The sequence below is a fragment of the Tympanuchus pallidicinctus genome, unplaced genomic scaffold (assembly GCF_026119805.1).
Source record: "Tympanuchus pallidicinctus isolate F22 unplaced genomic scaffold, pur_lepc_1.0 scaffold15, whole genome shotgun sequence".
Classification (NCBI taxonomy): Eukaryota; Metazoa; Chordata; class Aves; order Galliformes; family Phasianidae; genus Tympanuchus; species Tympanuchus pallidicinctus.
Window position 1 is genome coordinate 19,903,205 of NW_026294669.1, and position 25,825 is coordinate 19,929,029.

The window sequence follows — 25,825 nt, forward strand, 5'->3', positions numbered from 1 at the left end:
TCCTGCATTGTGTTTTCTCTTGCTCCTTATACTGCTTTGTTGATACGCCCATCTCATATTTTCTACCTAGAAAATAAGATTAAAAACACATTCACCTATTGTTAATAAAAAATGACTACTATGGCTAAAGAATAATGAACACTTCAGCGTTACCTTATGGATCCACATCTATTATAACATCAACTGAAGGGATTTGCATGTGGCTAGCAGGACACCAAAAAAATTCTTCTGCCACAAGTTGCCTGTTGCAAGTTGAGTTTGTCAGCCAGGGACCAATATTGAGATGTCAGCATCCTCTTGCATAGAGGAAGAAGTTGTTGCTTTCTTGTGCAGATGCAAGAGTTTCTCTGGGAAAACAGAACATAATCATGGTTCTGAATATCTCTGTGGATTGGCAATGTCTGTAATACATAGATCACTTGTGCAAATTCAGTCCCAGCTGGATGGGAAATTATTGAAAGTGGTTGTTGTTTGATTGATATAAAATGAGTTGTCAGCTTGATTCAGTGCCTCCAGGGCAGATGTCCACAGTGTAATTGGCACCTGTCAGAGGCAAAGAATTCCTTGGTACAGACTAACAACTACTCCTGCGACACCCCAAAACAGCGCTTGTGTGCCAGGGCTCAGCAGGAAGGCAGGCGAACAGAGTTCCTACTTTGGGGCAGGATCTTTCATGCCATAAAGGCAGCAAAAGACTGGGCATGACACTCGGTGCAAGGTTTTCCTGGGCTCTGGCTAGAGACTATCACTCAGTTCCTCTGCTGTTTGGGCAATGCTTTCCTTAAGAATTAGAGGAAAGCATTTTACATTTGGATGTTTGTTAACATTGTCATGCTACGAATGTATTCATGAAAAAATTTTGCTTATTTAATTACTATAAGGAATGTTGTGAAAATTATATTTTCTTACATCTTGAGCAATTCTCCTCATGACAATGACAGCCCCAGAGCCAGGGAAATAGGAGAGTGTTTTTTCAGGAAAAAAATATGGCAAAGAAGCCACCACTACTGGTGGTATTAATGTGGTGGTTTGCTAATAGTAAACAGCAACCTGTTGCTTACCAAAAACTGGAACAAAACAGATTTTCTCCATGAGTTCACGCTCCCATCGCCAGACTGCAGAGCTGGCCACCTCCATGGGGCTGCTGCTCTGGGAGGCACCAGCTGAAGGGCTGTCCATTAAAATTCATTTTACTGTCTTCATCTAGTGAGTGGCTCAACTTTCCTTCTCTCCTTTCATCTCTGTTTCCTCCTTTAGATTATTTTTCATTATGCCTCCCCCCAACGTACACACGCTTTCCCTTTCATCTCTATATGTATGCTATTCCAGCACTTGTCAGCCACAGCAGGAGGGACATGGTAGAACTAAACAATATGATCTGTTAGGTGGAAGAAAATATTATTATCAGCCGCCTTAGAACAATCATTTATCATCGCATTTTAAAGAGGTCTGCTATGTTATTTATTTTATTATTCTGTATTAGGTACATGATTTAATTTTACAGGCATTATTAATCACTAAAATACATTACACTTTCAGCCAGGATGTTAACGTTTTAAATGCATTCATCTTGCTTCTTAAAACAGAAACAATGGGCCTTCTGCAGTGCCCTCCCTCCCCTTCAGTCAATAAATCCTTTCTATTGATTCAGGAAATAACTCTAAGCACTGTTTTATATTTTAAGTTCTACTAGCCACGCTCAGCCATGTAATTTTGCTTAATAACAAATGGATCTTCTATTTTTGCTGGTTACAACATGTTTGGTTATCAAACTCAGCTCGTAAGTACCTGGTAGCAGAGCACACCTATCATGGCAGAGAGGCACCGCAAGAGAGTTCCTAAATGAATGTTACAATAAAATAAAGTATCTTTAAAAAATATGTGTGCATGTGTACAAAAAGCAGCCTCATCAGGAGCCAAATGATAAATGAAAAATCCATCAGTGCTACAGATTCCCTTGAGCCAGCTTGGATCAACAGACAAAATGGATTTTTGATAAATCATGGCTTTGCCATTGTTTATTCTCTCCTGGAATACCCATTGCAAATCTTGGAGAGATAATTAGAGAATTATCATATTGCTTAACTAAGTAGTGCAAATTGTGTTATATTCTGTGTATCCCAACCCAGGTCAGTATCATTAGCATTGTTTAATCGTTGCAAATACAGTCATTCTATTTAATAAATTGTCTTCATTGTCAATATCTCTGATTGACTATTTCTCTTCTCATAATGTTGTTGGATAGGTTAGTTACCAGGTAATCTTACAGTTAATACATACCACAATGAGGCAAAATGTAAGAAAATGCAAAGGTCAAAAACATGTTTCTATTATGAAAAAAATGAATGATAATGACATAATTTTTTCAGCTCATCAGGTTCTTTGCTAAGTGCCTCTGTTATTGCCAGATCAGTAGTGTATAACAAAGAAGTGCTTTCTGTAGGCTGCTTCATTAGCCTGCCCTGTAGGACCTCACCTCAGACCTTTCACTAATCTGTTGGCCAGCTCAATAGCCTTGTTAGTTCTATTCACTTCTTCCTGGCAGCGGCTTTTCTCAGCTGTAGCTCTCAAAGGCAGTGGTTAAGGCAGCCAGAATTATGTCTAGTTCCTTCAAATAAAAACAGTGAGAAACAACTTGGGCATTGTAAGGACACATAAAAATATTTCTGCTGTCCCATTTTATATTTCTGGAAGTTAAATTACGCAGTTTAAGAAATGTGTAAACATCAACAGCTCTTCGAGCTTTTGTCTAGGTCATGCTCTGAAGGCAGATTTGGGAAAAGCTCTGGAAAATCATGGCCTGTCCTCTAATGTCCCTTGCTTCTTCACAGCAGCATTAAAAACGAAAATGCAAACTTAATCTTGTATCAATCAGTAAAAAAGAAATGCCGCCTTCTCCCACAGAATTTTGAAATGTAGCAAAATGTATTTCCTACTACAGCTATATTTGCTGTGTATAGGTGATCAAAAGCTCTCTGCAAAGATGTCTGTTTGGAAACTGAAGAGAATAGAAATTTTAAAGATGATTGATAGATAAAACACTTGCAAATGCACAAGTCCGTGTCCTTTGCTGACTTTCAATTAGACTGGTTTCCAAGTGCAGTGAGCCTTACTAAAAGCAGCCTGAAATCCCCATACCCCAGCAGGCAGCCCCTCACCCACTGCATTGTAGCACTGAGGCATGCATACAGTCCCACTGGGTTACAACCCACATTGTCCCCAGGAGGAGCATGAGGGAGTGCAGCATGGGTGGCTGGGCAGCAACATACAGCGTGGGGCAGCTGCAAAGGCTCCTACACGGCAAAAGTGTGTATGTGTAGAGAGAGCACGCAGCCAACAAAATGGATGGGGAACGGTGGCCTTCCTGAGCAGCAGGTGCCTGTGCCACCTGACTGCCCTCAGCGCCATCCTGGGGACTCCCTGCGCTTTTCCCCAGAGTAATGCTGAGTACCTCCTCAGAGTGCCTGGCCTTGGGGACAAGGAAGGAGCTAGGTGATGGAGCAGATAGTTGTTTTGTTGAGGTGGTTTGGAAGAACAGTGAATGGCAGAACAACCATTTCTAAGCAGCCCCGACACAGCCCTTGCAGAAGGCACAGCCTGTGCAGAGCAGGGAGGTGGGGCTTGTGCCCACCACAGGTGTGCTGTATCACGTTTCAGCCTATGGAGGCTGCACCATGGTCCAGCCATTTACCTGAAACTATTAAAAATGTTAGCGTGTGATAAATTACTCTGGCAAATACCTCTGCTTTGTACAGTGAGTCACACCAGAAAGACACCTCTGACAAAGAAAGATATTATAAATAACTGAATTTTAAAGGTCTCAAAAATGACCAAAGTCTTCCGGGCGCTAAAGTTAAGGTCCTTAGGCCCATCAGAATCCCAGTTTCCCCTAAGATCTTGGTCTTCCACAGCAACAGGCTCCCACAAAGTTTGCTGCTGTGTATTTACACTACCTATACACAAATGATGACTGACAAGTGAACAAAAAGAGAGATCAAGGGCCTGGCACTAAATCCAAAGGAATGGAGAGAGAAAGAAGGGCGAAAAAAGTGACTTGCTACACCAAGTGAGGCTGCTGCAGCTCCTGGGCAGGCAGCAATACCTACCTGGTACTGCTTCAGCAGGTCCCAAGAAACCAGAAATGACTTCTCACTGAAACACAGCACAGTGCCCTACTCCCTGTTCACTGTTCAACAACTTTTTGTCTTCTAAAAGGATAAAATAAAAATTAGTTATCTGGGGTGAAATATAAGTAGACAACCAAGACATAAAAACCAATATGTATGTGGTTAAACAAGGAAAGAACAATTTCAGTTCATACTGGGCAAAACCATGACCTGTGGGAGCCAACAGTGGCAGAGTGCAGCTGGGCAGGAGCCATGTTGTGAGGCTGACACTGTCCGCTCCTCCATAATTATTTTCAAGGCTTTGTCATATGAAACAGTGCATGCCAGGAAACACACGCTGCTCACTGCTGGGTACCACTCCTTCCCTCCATCTCCTTCTAGCTCATTTGCAATGTGAACACCTTGCCTCATTCCCTTCCTTTGGCATGGTGTCTGTGGTGGGCATGGGCCTGGGCAGGGGGGTTGTGCAGCTCTGCTCCCTGCCCAGGTGGGAGCTCAGAGCAGCCTGCAGCCTAATGGATGAGCCACGTTTGTGACTTTCCATAAATAATGTGCTAAATGGATAAAAAGATACCATTTTTCCTTCTTTCCCCTGAGTTACTGATAACAAGACAAGTTCCTTCCCTTACAGTTTGTGCATGTAAATGTGATTAATGTGAAAAAAAAATAAAATTAAAGTGCCAAAATTTCTTTCTCTCTCTCTCTTTTTTTAAAGCATTGCCCTTTTCAAAACAAGGGGAAATTCAGTATAGTTTCAGTGCCACAGTGATCAAACAGTGTCACATCACTATGGCAATTGCTGCCCAGGCCAGGAATACAGATCAGCTTTAATTGTGCAACGCCTTATTGCTGGTGCATGTCAATCAGAACCTATGAATTGAGAAAAATTTGCTCTGTTCATTCTGTTAAATGATGTATCCAATTAAACCTGTTAGAATTCATGATCTTCAGTCAAGGTTAAATGAAAGTAGTTACTCCTGTCAGCTAGGTGATTAAATGCTGCCTACATCAGGCACATTTATGTGCAAAATTAAAATTTTGGTATAAAGCATGAATCTTTATGCATGCCAGTTAATTATCTTGCGGTTCCTCCATTTATTAAATGCCCACTGCATTTCTTCTTAATCATCAGCTTCCTTTCAAAACTTATTTCGTACTCTATACTATACCAAATTTCAATATTTAAAATGAAAGCTGTTTCAATGAAAACTTTCTCTTTTCAAGGGTTTGGCTGTTGCTACAATTCTGAAGATGGCCATTAACAGTTTTTGAATCATTATACAGAAGGCTGATGTGTGCTGTTTTGCTTAATCCACAGAGCACGCAACAGGAACTCCTGAACAGCCAGCCATCCCTGCCATCCCAGAGCTGCCAGGGTCTGGCTGCAGTCAGCCAACTTCAGGGCCCTGCAGGCAGTGGGGATCAGGACAGTGGCTGTGCTGTTGAGTACAGTGGCAGAAGGACCAAAAGACAGCAGAGCACAGGCACTCGGGCAAGCCCACAGGCACTGGAGCCACTGCAGCCCTGATGCCCATTCCCCTGCCAGCTCTCAGCCAGCACCTGTATTCCTTCAGGTTTGGCAAAGTGCTGCGTCCTGTTTGCCCTAGGCAGCTACCACATTGCAATATCACACTTTAATTAGAAGGAAAATAATATGTTGTATGCTTAAAATTAAATTCAGTTGCATATTTATATTTATAAGACACACTATGGGCTGGATTTAAATGACATATTGAATTGAGGAAGCAGAATATAGGTGTATTATAGTGATTTCTAGCTGAAACAGTTGCTGGAAATGCATACAAAACAGAGCAGCACCAAATGCTAATCTAATACCCTAAGACAACGTTCCATGCTCATACAAGCACAATTTCAAATATTCTATGCGTGCATTTATCCCCTTTCATTATGAAAAGGTATTAAGAACCTTTGTGACAAACACGCAACATAAAAAATATGTCACACCACTTCATGACTACTAATGAATAATATCATTTAAAACAGACTGGGAAATAAACTAGTATAACACATTCTACTAAACTAGTACTATAAATATGCACAAGGTTGTTATTAAAGATAAATGCACACAGTAATTTTCTACTTGTAGGTTTTACAGGTATAATTTTGAATCATACAATATTTTTTAACACACATCACAGTGATGGGAGCCAACAGGAGCCTGACTGGCACTGGCTCCCCAAGACCGATCTCTGATCTCTCCATCTCTCCTTGAGAACCCACATTAATTATCGTGGCCGCAGGAACCATCAGGACACGATGATGCTCCTGATGGTCACAGCAGGCAGCCTCTGACCATGCAGCAGTTCCACCTGTGGCATGGCGATCATGCTTGCAGAGCTCACCAGATGCCCTGACCAGCCGTGTTATGACCCCCCCCCCCCCCCAGCTCCTAGGAGGTGACTCATTTTCTCTGGCACATGCACCTTCTGCTGCAGATAACGGAGAAGAACAGGTATTGCTTTCCTTTAGTGTTCAGCAGCTATCAGCTCAGTCTCTCTAGATACCTCAGCAAAAGAGGAGTGAAGGAAATCTTCACAGTCACAGCTAACAATTCCTCCAGGATCTGGCAGGAGTGCCGCAGCAGGAAGGCAGCTATCAGCGAGTTGCCTTGCAAGCTCTGAGTTGTCTGCTGCCGAACTGCTTCAGCTCGCCGCTTGGACCATCCAGAACTTAGTGCCTATTTTTCTTTCTCCATGTGTTCTTTCACTCTGGTTTTTCAGACCCCAGTGTAAGTTGTTAACCCCAGGTCCAATGTGCCTTAATGTCACCCCATGAAGTGATACTGTCAGGACAGTTTGTTTCTGCTCAAAACAATCCTCCTTAAAATTGTGAGTGTTAGGTTAGCGTCCCATTGAGATGAGAGGAGAAAAGAGCTGCAGCTTCAGGTTGTGTCTAAAATTTTAAGGTAGGCAAGCTGCAATGATTTATCTTCAGCATGCTGTTTTATATCTGTAACAGCAAAATATTTCTTTTTAGTGGCGATTAAATTGTGCAGAAACTGACTGACATTGATAAGGCAAACACCACAGTCTGCTTAAACAGACAGAGAGCTGCAGATCAGATGCTGCTTGACCACAAGAATTTAAGTGTACGCACATACACATGCATTTACTCGATTCCATAGGCAATTTTATCTCACAGCACGTATAAAGCAATGTATGAAGATAAAATTGGCATGGAATTACCTATTTTTAGTAGATATATTTACAAAGAATTTGTGGTTTGGATTACAGTCATTTTCAGGTAAAACTTACTTAGAAAGTAATTAAGCTTATTTTATCTATTAATTCATATTTTTAGTTTTGCATTCTGCTGCTAAAACAAAACTAAAAACTATGGAAGGATGGATTTTTTTTTGCTGGATATTATAAATGAATAGAACAAGGGTTGTTAATGTTTGTCACTTTCCTTATCTGTACACATGAATATGTTATATGCTCATTTCCATTGCAAATGGAACATCAAAATGATCATTGCAAACTGAAACATACTGTACATTTCATTACTTTGAAAATACTGACAAAAATAATCAATTGCTAGAATTCTTGTACTAAAGCTTTGCAATGCAATGAAAATTGAATGAATAATGGTGTCCATCCAGAATAAAGCTGGCATCATCCTCCAGAGGGTCACTGCTATGCCCTCCGCAACAAAGTCGGCCCAATCACAACAGAACAACTGTGCCAGGCACTGCACAACATAACCGTGCAAAGCTCTGCACAAACACGTGGTCACTTTGCTTCTGGCACACCTTTCCTCCGCTCTCCTCACATTTAATATAACAAAACGAAGGCAGAGAGGAGACGTGACTTATTATAGTCACAACAGTGAGCAAATACTGAAGAGGAAAAAGAAGTGTTTGAGATAAAGAACAAAGGTGTATAAAATGGCTGCAGATATATTCAGACTGATAGTTGGAGGTTTTTATCCATCTGAGCAGTGCAGTTTTGGAGCTGCGTTCCTAGAGCAGCTGTGAGGAGAAACCTCTATAGAGCTAGGCAGAAACTCACACCGTTTTGGAAAGGGAGCTGAGGCTTTAGCTTTCAATTACTCTGTGTTTGTTGTTCAGAGTACAACAATGTCTCATTCTCAGTCGTCCCTAGAAAGTTCCAAAATGTAGTAATGAATTAGAAAACACAGTGAGAGATAGTGCCTAGCCCAAAGTGGGGCTTTTGTCACAGGAAACAGAACCAGAGGAAGAAAAAGATATAAAAGCAGGGATTAGCTGCTTGAGCCCAGAATGACATTTGTAGACACAGTTTAAAAAAAAAAAATTCTCAATATGGAAGGAGGACTGCATTGACAAAATGATGAGACTGTCAGCCAGAAAACAAAAACAATATGAAATAAATACACAGGAATGAAAACATAGGATGTATAACAGGAAGGTACATCACATCCTTCTGAGCTGAAAGGACCCACAACCAGGTACACCTGGTCTTACTGCTAATGGGACAACAGGTTGTACCCTGAAAACCCTTACTTATGCAAGTAATCCCACTAAAATCAATTGTAACCTATGACTGTAATGACTGCTTCCTTGTCTCTGTTAGGGATTGCAAGGTCAGGTCCATTTTCTGTGCAATATTGGATGAATGCTAGAAAATCAATAGCTCTATTGAGACTTCTTCTTTTGGAGTAAAAATAAACCTGGATCATCTTAAGTTCAAATGTTCATTGTTCCTAGGTGTTTTTATAAATTCCTTCTGAAAGCAAAATGGCCAAATCAAAAAGGAGTGAAATGCTCACCTTTTTGGTGTGTTTTACAGCTTGTTTTTATAACTAGCTTTGCAATGCTGTAAAGGTTAAAGGCAATTTCATCATTTCTTTGTATTTGTTCTCCACCAGTTAAAATTGACATAAACTGAAGTTTGCTGTTTAATAATTTTGCTTAAGCAATTCCCTCTGTTTAAGTAACTTAGGCATGAGTAGAGGAAAGAGAATGCCACAGTCTGTTAGTTTGGGAGTTTTGCTATATTATGGAAAATTTGTCGGTCAAATTCAAAGGAAGGTGTTTCTTTGTTTAACGAAAAGATTTTAGTACAGTTGTAGAAATAAAACTGGTTGTCAAGTACTGCTTTGGTACCATGGAAAAATTTACTCACTTCTGTTTGAATTACAAGTTATTTTTGTACTTCAGTCATTGTGAAGCACCTCCAACTATCATTTAGTTTAAAACACCTAAAGTTAGCTTAGTATTTATATTCTTAGTTTGTTACTAATCTACAATTACACCTACTGTGATTGTGCCCAAATTGACTTTTTATAATAAAATATGCTAAATTCCTGTTTTGTTTGCCTTACACATCACTTATGGTGAGTGACAGGGAAATGATGATTAATTCAAGGCATACAAATAACCTATTTTTTTCTAATATCTTCAAGGTTTTCTGCAGTAATGGTGAGCCCTTGTTGGCTTGAATGAAAGTTTAAGACCTACTTCATTATCACAGAGATGTAAAGTATTATAGAGATGTGTAGTGGTCAGTTTCATGTCTGGCATGAAGAACAGACTGTGCCAGAATTCAAACAGCAGTTACAAAAGAGGAAACTTCACAGAAAATAATGGCTAATTCCTTTAACCGTGGTTATTATCAAAAGAGCTTAGAAATGTTAAGTCTGCCAATTAAGGAAAGAGGCTAATGAATAGAAATAGACGTGCTTTCTCTCAGAGAGAGATATTTAAAATTTTGGAGAAAATAGATCCCAAATTCATTTTTCATTTACTTAACACTAGATCTGAAGCACTTGGTTGATTCAGTTCAAATATTTTTTTCCCAAAACACACTTTCCCAAGTATTATTCTGGAAGGATCAGTTTCTATGCAGCTTGAGGGGAATTTTGGATAAGCAAGAAGCAAAACTGGTTTGTGGCCAGGGTGGAGGTGAGGTGATCGTGTTGTTCCTGGAGCCCACATGCAATTATGGGATTCCAGCACGGCTGGATTTACAGGTGTGCTGGTGAGCAAATCCAAGTATGTATTCATTGCTCTTCTCCTTTTACTTAACTCTTCACAGAGTGTTTTCCACATCAGCCATTACTTCCACTCTTGCACCGCTGAACAAGTGGTTGTAGTTTGACTATGATTGCTAATAAGATTATTCACAAAGCAATATATGACAGCAAGCTGTTGTAACACACATATTGCTAGTGCTGTACACATTTGAGACACACTCTGCTTGCATTTCACAGCTGCATAGCTCACACAGATTTACTATTAGCATGCACGGGAATTGCTAAGTTATGGCCTGAACCTGTGATTGAGTACCAAGTGAGAAGGTGTGGCTAACCCAGGGAACACAGGTGCAAGCAATGCATCTGAGTGACCAGAAGGGTGTGGACTCCTCACCCTCATTTATGAGATAGTAGCCAAGGCTGCAGCATCTCTATTTGGAGTCAGCACCCTTCTTAAAACTTCACCAGCCTTTGGAAGGGGTAAGCTGCTTTTTCTATTATTGTTTTCCAAACTAAATATTGATGAATACCTTTATAAGTGCACTCTCATCTTGGTAGAAGGTACTATCGTTGCCTTCCATTACTCCACAAAACCTGTAACTGCAAATCTAGGAGAACAGTTATGACTATTAAACCACACACAAGCACAGCAGAGTACTATGCAGTACTATACAGTACTACAGTGATCTTCAGTGCCTTCATTGTGTTCCTTGCTTTGCTTGGTTGCCTGATTGCTACTTTATTAACGCACACATTATTAACACGCACACATACGTGAAACAAAACAGAAAAAGAACACCAGCAAACCCAGAACCCAAAAGAGAGGGTAACGCTACACAGGCTGCTTTTTGAACCATTTGTGTGGGCTACCATGCAAAAATAAAAATATTCAATTTCTTGTAACAGTATAAAAATTAGGCAACAAAACAGGTCAGATGCTTACATACATCTTTTTGATGTGCTCATATGATAGGAGAGCAGATTGATAAAGGATGTAAGAAATGCTAAATATGCACCGTGACAAACAGTGAAAAATTAAGTATTGTAACTAACATTAATTACACTCTAGTAAGATGAATAGGCTCTTCATCATTAATGAGAATGTACACCTTTGTCTAAGTTTCACATCTACCTGTGATAAATGTGCTAATGGTGATAAAATACATCATAGTAACGTGCGAATTAACAGCATACTAATAGATTGACATACAAGTATGAATAAAGCATTTAATCATAAACATTGTACCACACCCAACAGCAAATTTTCTTTCATGCTTATATCAGGGAAAACGGATAAACATTACAATCTTATTTTAGTTTATACTGAGAGACTCTAACAGTATAACTCAGTAATATCCCTATATCTGTAGCCCATAATATTAGATACCTACACAGTCTTTTGGGAGATATTCAGGCAGTTTAAATAAACAATAAGGAGAATTTCTGAATAGAAAGGGTGGGGCTGGATCTCAGTGCACACTACCCACTGACTCTCACCCATGTGGTAGGGATGGAACATTCAAGCAATCTTCATAATGGGCTGAGTCCAATGCCTATTACAAGACAGACTTTAATTCATTCTTAATGAAAACCAAAGCAAGCTCTCTAGTCTTCAATTCTTATCTGTATCATTAGGAACCTTTCTCTCCCGTGTTTCCAATACCTTTTTCCTAGCAGAAGGGCAATGGAGCCATTGAGCCAGGCATGGACAGTGAATGGCCAGGGCTGCCTCCTGCCTCTGTGAACATATAGCTGATGGGGCTGCAGCCTCTGCACCAAGAGGAGCTGGGATGGGCAGATGAAGAGTCATGCCACAAGTATCCATAGAAGCACTACAGTGCAAGTCCTGGGTTGGGAATGTCAGACCTCTCCTATGAGTCATTTCCTGGCTCACCCACTGGCCCATTGAACTGTCCCCAGGCCTGGAAGCTGCTTCTGTTGGACAGGGAGGTCACCTTGCAGCATGGCAACAGGATCTCAACCTGGCACACAGATCTCTGGCAAGGCTTAAAATACTTTAATTTACTGCCAGTGCTCATTGAGGCTGCTGAGTAGGTGATGCCCAGTCTGTGCAATAACTTAGAAAATCCTGAGAGACAGTATCCAAGTTAGCTGTACAACTTGGGAGCTGGCCTGGCTGGCAGAAAAGCTCTGTGGGTCAGCAGGCACATGGAGACAAGGCAAAAATTGTGCTTTCTGCAGTCCTTGTAAGACGAGATGTCTTAGGCTAGCTTTGCACAGGGGAGCCTACAGGAGTACCTTGAGGAAAAGGAGTCCCCTGTGCACAGAACTAGGTGCACGTGGCCAGAATTCTCCAGGTTTCCTCTTCTTTCTAAACTGACAGATACCTCCAGAAAATCTGAAAGTTTGGGAAAGTGAATGTAGGGTTTTCAAACTGCTTACACATTTTAAGCTATTTCACAGTAGCACAGGCAAGTATAATACAGTATGACTGCACTGGCATTCACCCTACTCACACTGAAAGCACATATTTTATTCTTTGTTACACTAAATGGTACATCACCTTAGTAGTGTTCTCCTTCACATTCCAACTGGTAGCTCATTGATGAATTCTCATAATCTTCCTTCCACATAGTAATCTTTATAATTTTGCATTTCTAAGTGCTGAAAGTGCACTAATGAAAATGGGAAGATGAGTTTCCCATATCCTGGAAGATACCTTAAGAGGAAGATGTTATCAATTCATATGCTCTGCTCTGGAATTGCTTTGGAAAGGCCCTAAGTATTAATATTTTCATTTTATCAAGCAGGAAAACTACACAAAGATTGCCCGAGGTCACCTGCAGACCACTGAGAGAACCTGGATTAAATTCGGTCCTTCTGGATCCCCGAACCGAGACCATTCTGCTGAGCTATGTTTAGAAGGTGAGAACACTTCAAATGAAGCATAGACACGATACACAACTCATTCTCACAGCATAAGAACAATTTATGACATTTATAACGTTTCTCTCTGGTAACTTTTTCTGGTTACAAGCAAAAAGTGAGTTCTGGGCATTAACAAAAGAAGAGCTGAAAGAAGCAGAAATTTAAAACTTCAAGTTGAAGAAATGTATACAGCTCTTTCCTGCTGGATTCTAATGATGTTCATAACCCAAGCACTGTGTCCAGGAACAGCTGAAATCTTGCTTGCACAAATTTTGAGCTGAACTCTGGGTCACTTTTACAGTTCTAACAATAGCTGCAGAAATCTATTCCTTATCCAAATTAGTAGGATTTGGGGAAAATGCATATAGCTTAAGAAAAAAAAAAAAGTATGAAACATTACTAATAATGTAATAAAGTTTAAAGCTTGTGGACATCTCAATATATGCCACAAGAATCAGACAAACAAACTAACAAAAGCTTGATAAGTAGTGGGCCAGTGTGGAAAAGCATCTTCTTTATATTCAATATTTGGAGAGGGCAGGATGACAGTATTTTATTCACATTACAGCTACTAAAACAAAGCAGACAGAATTAAATGACAAACTTTAGAGAACTACTCAAGGTCACTTAGCAGAAATCCACAAAATGCTAGATGTGGTAGAAAGTGGTTCAAATCCACTTCAATCAACCATTCGGAATGTTAACATAAATATTTCTTCTGTCACTTAGCTGTTATTTTCTCTGAGCTTTCCTTTTACTGAAGTTCATTGAAAACACAGGTTTTGAGCAATAGCTGCCTCTCCCTGCTTTCTTTTTGTATCTCCTCCTTCTGACAACAAAATGCTGGGGTTTAACTGGTGAGACCTAAAAATGTATTATTATGGAGAACTGAAATACAATGAAAGTTCTCCCATACAGAGAAACCAAAGTATAGTTGATGCATATCCCAATTTTTTAATACTTGCTGGAAAAAAAAAATAAAAAATTACAAATTCTAAAAGACAAACTGAGGGTATACTACAGCTTTACTTCAATAAACCTGTCAATATATATAATATTCAGTTCTGGCCTTTACTTTGCATGAGCAATGCCCACTGATGTCAGTGTGTTCAGACGGACTGCAGCATACTATCTTCCCATGGCTCCTACTGCTATTTTTGGATGGATAGCCCTACTTTTTAAAGCCCATAGAGCTGACTGTCTTTAGTATTAGACACGACCTTTTTATGCAGGTTTGTTCTCTGATCTCAATAAGTCTCCTGGGTAATCCAGCAATTTGCTAGCAACAGCCTTGTAAAGAAAAATAACACAAAGCTTTCATTGTACATGCAAACTATGCAAATAGGGTACACCTCAATAATATATTTTGCAATCACAGTTTTAAATGTCTGTGATTTGGGGGATATTCTAGCTTGTTCCAGGATATGGGAAACAATTTATCTCTGGAGATGAACATTGTTTAATTTGACTAATGACTGATCTACTAACATAAACTCCACTTGAAACATGCAGTAATATTTCTCTTATTCATCAGGGACTGTTGTTTTTCTGAAACAGATTAGTAAGAAACCAAAGTAACAAAAATTTTAGATTCATTACTTTGCAGAAACGCAACTTTGAAATGTTTACTCTAATGAGGCATTAGCTTCAGTGGGTCAGTCAAAGCTGAATTTTAACAATTTGATTTTTCTTATTCTGTTCATTGATCAATGGATCAAACTGGGTCCTGCAAGTAGTGGCATGAATTCTCATGATATAACCAACTACAAAACTATTAATGATTAATAAGTCAGGATAAACTGAAACACTGCATATGCAGTAATCAAGTTACGAACTTCATACAAGATTTCCTGATGTTCTTTGGCTTCCCACGTGGGACTTCTGCAGAAGGGTGTGTGTGCAGCCCTACAGAGACCTTGTCTTACAGCACTCTGTAAGACAGAGAGCTGCAAAAAAATGTATCTCTTTGCAGCGTTCTGCAGTTTTGTAAGAGAAAAAAATAGTGAGATATGAGGGCTGCTTATTTTACATTTAATTTCAGCATGATGTAAATTTGTATAGCCATCAACAAATTTCCTATCACCATTTTCACTGGTAGAGTAGGTTTATATTTACCAAGATACAGAGAGTGACATGAATGACATCTGGAGAGACTGAAATCTGACCACGTGTTCTCTCAATTTTAACTAGTAAGAACTAATATCACAAGACTGATTTTCGAGGGAACTGGAGCTATGTGGGAAGTGTATCAGCATTTTCTTTGCATCTGAATTGTCAGCCATATTTTTATAATTACTCTGTCTTTTACAAGCTCCCCAAAGCAAGGAGAAACAGATCTGGCGTTTCCTAGCTCAGCATTAAATTCTGCAGTATAATAAAATAGGAAGTCTGTCTTTCCCCTGGCAAGTATTTTGAACTCATTTTATTTAGACTTTCCAGCTTAGACAACCTGGGCTAGGCTAACTGAAAAAGAGAGCAGAAGCCAGAGGTTGGAACACAGCCCTGACACTGCTATGCTGTGATTGCAGTATTGCTGCTGGGTTCTGACACCACTCACAATAGCTGTTTGTTCACCCACCTGAACGCATCCAGTATGTCATCTATTCTTGCTCTCAGCCCAACCTGTCTGCAGGGGTTGTGCAGTTACACCGTTGTTGGCAATTAGAAAAGAATCCAACAGTATTTTTCCTCCCTTGAAAATTGAAAATGTTGGCCTTCAGGGATGTGCAGCGCAAAGAAAATTTTTTATCTTCTAGGAAATCCTATACCTGTATTTAAAAGATCCAATTAGTGAAACACTACTTTTCTCTCCACTGTTAACAGCTATTGACGTATATTAAAACTGCAAGTCTGTGGGACCTTACTCTGAAGACTAGGGCCTTATATATTGAGTAGGATTCAAACCACTCATGGTATCCCATGAAGTAAGCAATTTTAAAAATTTGCTGGTGCTTATTTGGGCCTCAGAGCTTGCAGGAGTTGCAAAGGCTGCAAGTCTGAAGTGAAACCTTCGGTGCCTGACGCTGTCAGCTACACAAAATTTATCAGCATGATAAGTGTTTCCCTCATGCAGTATCAATAGCTGTCTTTCTTATGTGGTATGAAATTAATCCTTCCCTTGAAGCAGCTTTCTCTCGGTCACTATATCTTATTTCTTGGTGACAAATGGACAGGATGTGCTATGGGGGAATCCAGCACAAAAGAGACAAGGCAAGGTAAAGAGACACGCTGCAAACCTCTTGCTTCCTACCTCTTTGGGATGTCAGCATTGCTGTCACCTGCTGCTCAGCAGAATGCTGAAAGTTAACATTTCCCAAGCCTCAAGCAGAGCAAACAGGAGCTTTTTTTCTCCTTTCACTCACGGGCATTATTTGGGAATTGCAGTCTCCAAGGCTCAGCAAGAACAGGGCGTGCTGATGGGCAAGTGTTAATGCTCCATCTTCTGTCTGTCTGCCTGGGACTGTCTGATGTCATCCAGTCCAAAGAAGTCTGATAATAACAGCCCTCAAGAGCTGCCACAGCACTGCGTTAATAGTACATATCAGACTGAAATTTCTGAGGCTTCTTGGGACAAAGATCTTCTGTGGCACTCATCTGGGGAATCTGGGTTTTTGACATACATCTTGGAGCCTTTATGTTTCCTAAAAACGTACTGACATTTAAGAAGCACACGCTTTGGCAATGTTTAAATACGTCACATTTTGCTGTAATAAAATGGCAAAGGGGCATGCAATTAACTTGGGAACACTTCTGGAATTTCACAAGCTCCTGCCATTTCTGTGATCTTTGATATTTTCCCGAAATATCACTAGAAAACCTATGCCTAGCAATAAAATCTCATTTAGCTGGATTGCTCAAATAAATCATATTTCTTAAATGTGCGCACACCACTAAATCAATTAGCTTTTTTTAGCTACATCTTTGTAGCTTTCCAGCCTCAGTCCTCTGGGCTATTCCCCCTGGGAGACACAAGGCCTTGTGGTGCTATGTTCCATTTGTTATAGCTTGAGCAGATTCAGGAAAGTTCTCAATTCTGTCAGGTTTACCTAAAACCCACCAAGAAGAATACAAAGCTCAGTTGTAAGAAGTACAGATCCAAAACTTACAGCCTGTGGAAAAAAAATTGGAATTAAGGACAGAGTCAGCTTTGGCAAGGTCACCTGAAGATTCTTGCTGCTGTTCAGAAACTTCTGTTTGATGAGCAAAAACCCTGGAAAATGTCACAGCTCCATTTGTGCTTCCAGTGTAGTCATGCTGCATGGCAAACTACGACTGGGAGCAAATGTATTTACAGCCCAATGAAACCAATGCTTACAACCTAGTCCAGCTCAAGAAATCCCTCAACTTCAAATTCAATTACACAGGTGCAAATGACAGCTTATTTAACACTTGATTAAAATTTCAAGGTTTTACAAATTAAATAAGCTTATTATATATTCCAGACTTCCAGCTTGAAGGATACCATTCCTACATGGAAGCTCTAAGATTTCTGAGTAGTCTATGCAGTTAAATGAAAACATAATTTTGACATCCTGAAATTTAAGTGTTATCACTCCAGAAAAAAATTGAGGCACATAAAGTGTCAGTCACAAATATGATGAATTTGTATATTTGCAAATGAACAGGCTATTTGCTAATTCAATCAGACAAGTATGTGAAATCCTAACATACTGCATTCTTTAATATTTTGCATCTCTTATTTCCATTAACACTCAATGAATACTCAATCTCAAAGCAGAGAAGAGCTATGAGAACGGCTGTCACCAGCATCAGTAAGTAATTCTAACAAACGTCTGGCATTTCAATCAAAAGGAAGGCATACACTGGATAGAATGAAGCAGAATTGGTTCCCAACCAGACACTGTGCCAAATCACTTGAATTTATGCCCAGTGGCAATTGTGCAATAGCTGGAAGTTTGGATGCATGTCCCTCATTGTGAGTATGGTCATACTGAAAAGGGTGAATTAAATCAATGCAAAGCTGCTTTCAGTCAGATGTGAAGGCTAACAGAAATATGTTCAGAGTTCAAAGCAGAGGAGCAGACAGTGACACTTGTTACTAAACACTAGCTGGCAAACATGACACAAAGACAAGACCTGAGACAGCAGTCTCCATGCTGATAGGATCTGTATCACTGACGAAGGAAGTCTATAAGCAATCATTTTCTAGATTCCTCAGCTTGGTAGCTCAGGCACAATTGGGGGAGAGGGGTGAAAGGGTGGCACCTCACTGCAGAGAAGCCACAAGCTCTACGCTATGCTTTACCCTTAATGAAAGAAGACAATGCTGGGGTCTTTGGACAAATACATATAACAGTAATGAGCAGAGAATGTTTATTATATTAGTCCAAAGAAATAGGCTTTCACCATGCAGTGTTTGTTTTATTTACATTGCTTACCTGGTGCTTTACTGGGGATGCAAAACCAAGGCCCTCCCCTGACCTCATACCTCTGACGTAGTAGTAGAGTTGCCATTATATCTGTTTTTAGCAGCCATGGAGAAAGAGATTATCGATTTTGGAAACTTAAAAATAAATGTGGATTCACAGGCATTCAAACAGTAGAAAAACACGAGATGTACCCACCTCAAACACTGTATAAGCCCTGTAGCCATGAACAGCTTTGAACTCGGAGCTACTCACTTTTACAGCTGTGCTGAGCCATCTTCCCTTCACAGGCAGAGAACAGCTGGGCAACAGAAATTGAGAATGAGAGCATTTGTCCCTTGAGTCCCCTTCCAGGAGGATACAACTTGAACAAAACCAGTATGAATGAATAAATTACCACAAATACATACATATGTATATACAAATATTATATTTAGGTGTACGTATATGCCGACAGATTGATATTACTGTCGCAAGAGACATCAGCTCGGTTTCACATTATGTGGATGTTAATAGATGTATGTATATTACCAAGTTTTTCTATGCACAGTCCTATTTTGTCAGACTGTGCCTTGGTGTCTTTGTTTTCTGATGAAGTTCTCTCTTTCAAACAGCAAACTTAGTTCTCAGATCTTCCACCTAAATTATTACAGAAGAGAATTGATAATTAAGTTTTAACAAGATTTAAATGATATTAAAAACAGACAGTTAAAAGGAGACACTGCCTTGGGCTTTGTTGTAAATTTGTATAATTATTTTTAGTCCTCCGGAGAATGCATAATTACGCTTCTGTATTTATAAGAATACTGCCCTTGAGGCACCAAAACAAATTTTATAGTCCACCGATTTGCATATTAATGTTACTCTTGTGGTGTCAAACGTACTCTTTAGCAAATAAATGTCCATGACAATTTTCAAAATGTCTGAAGTATTTTGTAGTGCTCTAAACCTAGATTATTTAATTTTTTAAAAAAGATATGGTCAAATAACAAATGAAAAAAACAGCACAGGAATAAACATATGCTATAAGAATCACTGGGGAGAAATGAAGCAGGTGAACTAAACAAAACATAACAGATTTTTAACAGTTTTTACTTAAAACAGCTTCGGTAAGCTAGTAAGTACTAAGACTTACAGTCTAAATAATCCAAAGTGCTTAAGAGACAATTTAGCTGAAGACTTGTAACAAATCAATTCTATGTGTTTGCATCCCTACAAAATCATAATCACTGTGGAAGATCTTTCTCTTGAACAAACGTGCTGAGATACTTTTCAGATTGAGAGTAAATCTCAGAGATGAACTTGATGCAGCCCCAAATTATAATCAGAGGCTGAAACTGTAATGGTCAAAATTTGTATTACCGGTACCAAAGATTCTGTTTCAATGGTGGAAGGTCATGGACATGCAGCCCTCTCATGCATGTAGAGTCATCTCTTGTAGGTTGCTACATACAAGAAATAGTAGTTAGGTAATGACCTCCTGCTGTCATTTATGAATCTACCCTATAAAATCCTAGTAGATACAGACTCAGTTTTATTACTTATTTGTCTTGAAGTTTGTTATTTTTAGGAGGCATTTTCAAAGCAAGTCTTTAGACAATAGCATAATAATAACAGCATCAAACTGTTAGGATTCAGTCTGATTATATACATATATATATATGCAGAGAAAAATCTTACTAGCAGACATTCAAAAGACAACAAAATCAATTGGAGATTTCTTTATGCATGATTGGAAAAATTAAAATAATCATTCCATAACAAATTCTGTATTGTTATCAAGATAAATCCACTGGCCTTGCAGTTTATCTCCATATGGAACTGATGTATGGTCAGCTGAAATACTGTGTTATTATCGGTGCAATAATGATCACTGTAATAATACTAAGCAATTATTTGGATAAGAAATTTATTTTCCAAGCTTATAATGAACACAAATTTTGTGATTTTCCATGCACAGAGTGGAGATGGAATGCTTGTGTGCCAAAACTTAGAAGAGAAAGTCATATCTCAGTGTCTAATAGTAGGAGCAAAGCAGAATTTTACAAAAATGGTTGTATGTCAGTTGGCTCGTGGCAACACTTATTAAGCCATAAGTGAGCTGACTGCATGTTCAGAACTACCATTTCCATGAAGTCTCATTCAAGGAGAAATTAACAATTATCATTTAACTGTGACAAAATGGTGCCACAGAGGGAATGTATACCTGACATTCTTCTGGTCTCTTGCAAGCCTAACTCCCAACATGTTATCTTCTGCCCTATATACCCTGTAACAATAATTTCTTAAGAAAAAGCAAAAAATATCTTAAAAAATAATGTAAAATTATGAGCTGTCAAAACTGAGTAAAATGTTTCTGTGATATTTCAAGATTGATTGCCAATCAGGTATGTAACCTCAGGGATGAAATGTGGTGGTCTGAGAAAGTAAGCATAGAAAATTCTTGTATTTCTTTTATAATGCAGAAATCCTTTGTGGTTTGTTAAGATCCAAGATTCACACTTGGAATTTTATACCCACAATCAACTGTGGGAAATAAATTGCAGATGTGATTCACTGGAACTTGCCCTTGCAAAGTGTTAAGCACTGGCTTTAAGATAAAAGGCAGGGGTTGATAACACCCAGCTCCTTGGAATACTGAAGATGAAGAGACAAATGATGGCATTGGCAATGGATGAGATCTGAGCACACAATCACGGTATTGCTGGCAAAGTCATAGTACTTGACACTATATTTATGCTAGGCTTATAGAATCTGTGAAAGGATAAACTGTGAAACTACCCAACCCAATATGAAGTCTGCCAGGAAAAGCTACTCTTCAAAAATCTTGCATTAAATTTGAGCCAACAGCATGAGTAGTACTGGTATGGATCATTGTGTGTACAACATTGGAATGTTTTTGACTCAGAATCGTATGCTACAAAACCATGTTTAATGTCTTGTAGTACCATGATTTATACTGTTTGAGTACAGAAAGAAAGGCACACTTACTCACAGGGAAATACACTTTGCTATTGTCTGCAGCAGAAATCTCCCATAGCTAAAGAATAAAGTTTGAGGGCAGGAACTGTTTAACTTTGGGGCTTTGCCAGTGATATAATGAAGTTTACATATGCAAATTTACAGAGTACTCCACAAAAAACAAACAAACAAACAAAAACCACAAGCAGAAATATTTGGAAGAACAACCAGAAGAGATGTACTTAACAGCTTAAATAAAATCATTCTTCAGCTTTCCTCTTTTGAATCTCTTATCTTCATCCCAAGCTGATTTTGATTTGTACCAGATAGCTCTTGGGTGGCAGGCGACTATAATGATTTCATTCTGCTAGTATGTGATGCTTACTTCATTAACAGTTGCACATGCCAAGGCAGTGAAGTGGTTGATGGTCCTGGGGCTAAAAGCAAATTCACAGGAAATGTAACTTTTACTCATGCACAAGCTTACTTTATCAAGGAGACAGTTTGGCAGGCAAACATTTAAAATTGTTACCTGCTCCAATAATTTTATTTTATGTGCAGAACTGGGGACAATTCACTGTTTGCCTTGATTCTGTGCATGGCGGAGGAAGGAGGAACAGAGAGAGGATGAAGAGATGGCCAAAGGAGACTTCCTCTCCTTCAGTCAATCCACAAGAAAAGTCAATCACAATTGCAGTGCTCTCAGCCAGCTCATTTCGCACCCATGGGACACAATACTACCATCAAAGGCACAGAGCATTGACAGAGATGGGCTCAGTCCACTGAAACAGCAGCATCCAAGTGGCTTTAACAGTGCTCCAAACTGAGGAGGAATCCCAACTCTTTGAATCTCTTGAGACAGTATTTGTGCCCTATCCCTTGTTCTGGATTGCTTGCATAGTGAACTGCTTAATTGTAGGCAAAGGTAAAACTGCTGCTAGAGTTATCTTTGATCTGCACAAAAACAGAATCACAAAAAGGCACTGGAAATCAGATTACACACACCAGTGTCTGCGGGTACCCATCTAGGCACAAAGTTAATGTAATACTGCAGAAAACTGATTTATTACCAACATCTTGTTCCAGGAGCTTGCAGCCCTGCATAGTACTTTGAATGCCTCATTATACAGAATCCACACCTCTGGACTCTTTCTTTTCTGAGTAGTGTCATTTTGAAGTAATACATTGTCAGTTTCCATAGTCCAGTGATGCATTACCAGAATACATCAAAAAACAGCTGGCTCAGTCTCTCAATCCTTGGCGTCCAGCAACAGCTGACTGTGATGATGTATTACATGAACTCTTCAGTCTATCATTGTAATAGATCAAAACAAGGTACTGGTCTGAAGGTGTATTACTCAAAGGAAGGCAAAACTGAGTGAACCTGTCCAGGAGTGGGATACTGGTTTAATTATGGAATAGAAGTTACAGTACACTGCTCAGAGAAAGTTTGTTAACTTCAAAATTTTGGTGCGCTGGTAAAATACAATTTACATTCATATAGATGATATTGCAGAGAAGGTCATATGGTTACTCAGTTTGGAGACAAACACTTAAACAGCCACTTCTGTCAAAATGCTGCAGTCTGTTGTGCAAGAGAGAGATTCTATGTGTTATGTTTGGTGGTATTTGAGTTCAATTGATAGACATATGCACCAGATCTCTTCCTCCCCCCCCCCCCCCCCCATTTCTTTATGAAAAAAAAAAAAAGAAGTCAGACAAGAACCTGAGTAGTAGTGTAGTAACTGAAAGAGCATGCTACTACCAGTGAGTTCTCACTGCTGCTTCTTTCAGAGGAATTCTCAGCAGGCTGCAGGCGATGCTGTGAGTCTGAAGAAAAGCATCAGTACAGAAGAGGACCTGAATCACTGGTGGGGAAACAGTTGGAGCTGGAAAAACGAATTAGAAATGGAGACAATCTTCAGCAAATAAATATAATATCTGGTGTAATTAAAGAATTCTTAAGAGCTAAATTTACTACAGCTATTTACACTATATTTCATGCTGTTGCATGACCAAAAGCTTCCTATTGACCAGGCCTGCAGGCTTGCCACGGGAGCATCTTGGTCTGTTTAACTGACGTGAAGCTCTTTCCTCCTCAGATCATAAGGAGTACAATATATAGAGTGCCAACTTTTAAATAGGCCTTCCAATCTGTTCAAAAGACAAGAAATACCCTCAGAAAACTCTCTGGAGATAGCATGAGATGCATTTTCCACCTGCAAACTCAGTGATGACAGGTAGAGTATGATATGAACTACAACTAGTTAGAACTAAGGCAGCAAAAAGTTCACTTGCCTCTAATGCCAGAAACCTAATTTCCCTGTACTGTTTGAAACACTTGACTGCCTCACCATTGTTTTGATCATCTCATATTCCAGCTTCTTTTTAATGGGGCTCAGGATAGCTCTTTCAGAGTACACTACCAACTTCACGCTCTATTGTTTTCTCTATATCCTTGTAATATTAACCTCCATGATCCCTTTTTTCTCCCACCTGTCATGTTGTTCTGCTTTTGCAATTCCATCAATGTTCCTAGAACAACTTCCTGATGATAATTATTACTTCAGTTCCTCCCCATCCTGTTGCCCTACCTACATGAAGTAAACTTTGTTCAATGCAGACAAACATATGCAAAAACTGGAGCATAACATGATGTTACTTTAATCTGTGCATTTTCTCCTTTCTCTGCAACAATTCATTGTCCTCTAGGGGTTGCTGAAAAATTTTTTGAGTTATAGTGCTTGAATTTATTTTATTTGTAGAAAAACATACACTAATTTTATGGTTGTATGGGAACTGTTGATCACGGCCTGACCCTCTGATTGACTACCTGAGGCGAGCAATGAGTCATGTCAGCTGCAGGAGCACAGGTAAAGGTAATTCACCTGTGCTATCAGAAGGGGTGGAGCCTGCCTCCACCTCTCCTAGATCCCGTTTAAGAGCTGACTGCCACTAAGGGAATATTCCTTTCTGGAGATTGCTCCTTGTGGCGTTTATTGCAAGCCTACAACACTGGTGAGCATTTTTCATTTATTGTCTTTTCACTGCAAGAATCCTACTTAGCCTAACCTCTGTACACCTGTTGATTGTACAATGGTGAACTGTGGAAACTTGGAAATGCATTTTTCTGCTCTGTATTTCTGTCCAGTAGAAGCAGGTAATATCTAAGAACACAAACTGATCTGAAATGGGGATAATGGGCAGCAGTTGGTTAAGATAATGTAGCAAATTGTAAGCACTATGAATCAAAGCCATATCTGAGAACGGGCACTTTACCAATGTGTAACATTCATTAGAACAATTTTAGCTCTGTGTTATTTGCAGGAAGATCTAACTAAAAAGAGACAGTTTACAATGATAAGCATGACAAGAGGTCCTGAATAAAACATGCAGAAAGAGCAGAATGGGGTAATGCAGGGATCTTACACTCAGTTTTGTAAGCCTTGAAAATGGTTCAGTGTGTTACAGATTCAGTTGTGAATGCAGATGATGTGCCCTCCACTGAAATATCTCACCATATTAGTATTATAGAAGGGTATGAGGGAGGATTAAGGACAATGAAGATACAGGATGATACATGCAAACACTCATTACAAAACAGCAGGATGGAGAAGAATTGATTGAAGGACGACAGCCCACGAAGATGCCTTGGCTGAGGGGACTGGTGACAAAGCTGCTGAGATAAGGAGTGTCTTGGTGAAAGCAGCTTCTTTCATCAGTTTGCCTGTTAGATTATCCAAGTCCCATGGAACTCCCTTTTTTTTTTTTTTTTTTTTTTTTTTTTTTTTTTTTTTTTTAAAAGTACGAGGAGAAATAGCAGCTCCTCAGCAGCATAACTGCCTGGGATTGCGTGACCACTTGGTCACATGACATGAGAACAGTGGTGACCTCCTCTGTTCCTCACACTGATACAGCAACTCTGTCCCAGTGGAGAAGAACTTGGATTTTGCCACCAGGAATGTAAGTATGGCCATAAGTCAGACATGCTGTGCCATTAGTCATTTTCTTGTGTTACCCTCCTGGTAGTAAAGGCAAAAGAAAACAGACAGTAAGAGTAGTGTACTGTTTAAACACATTGTTCAAGGAAAATCAGCAGATAAAGAACTTAAATTCAGGTGCACTTGCAGTATGTATATGTTCTGCTTACAAAGAAGTAAAATTGTTTCTGACAGGTTTTCAGTGATATTAGAAAAAGTATTTGCAGATAGGCCCATAGTCACTTATAGAAAAAAGAGCTGAAATCACTGAACTGGTGAAGGAGATCTCTGGCTACATAGCACACCTTCTCAGGAGACAGCTTAGGTCTAAGAGATGCTCTCCCTTTAATGACTGACTCTACCCTGGATCCACCCCTTCTGGTCAACTGGGGAGCACAGGTGCAAACAATTTGCCTGTGCTCCCTGGGCCAAGCACATCCCTTCATCTGTGATCAGCAACCAGCTGAAGCCGTGACCTAACAGTTCCCCTACAATATTTTCATTC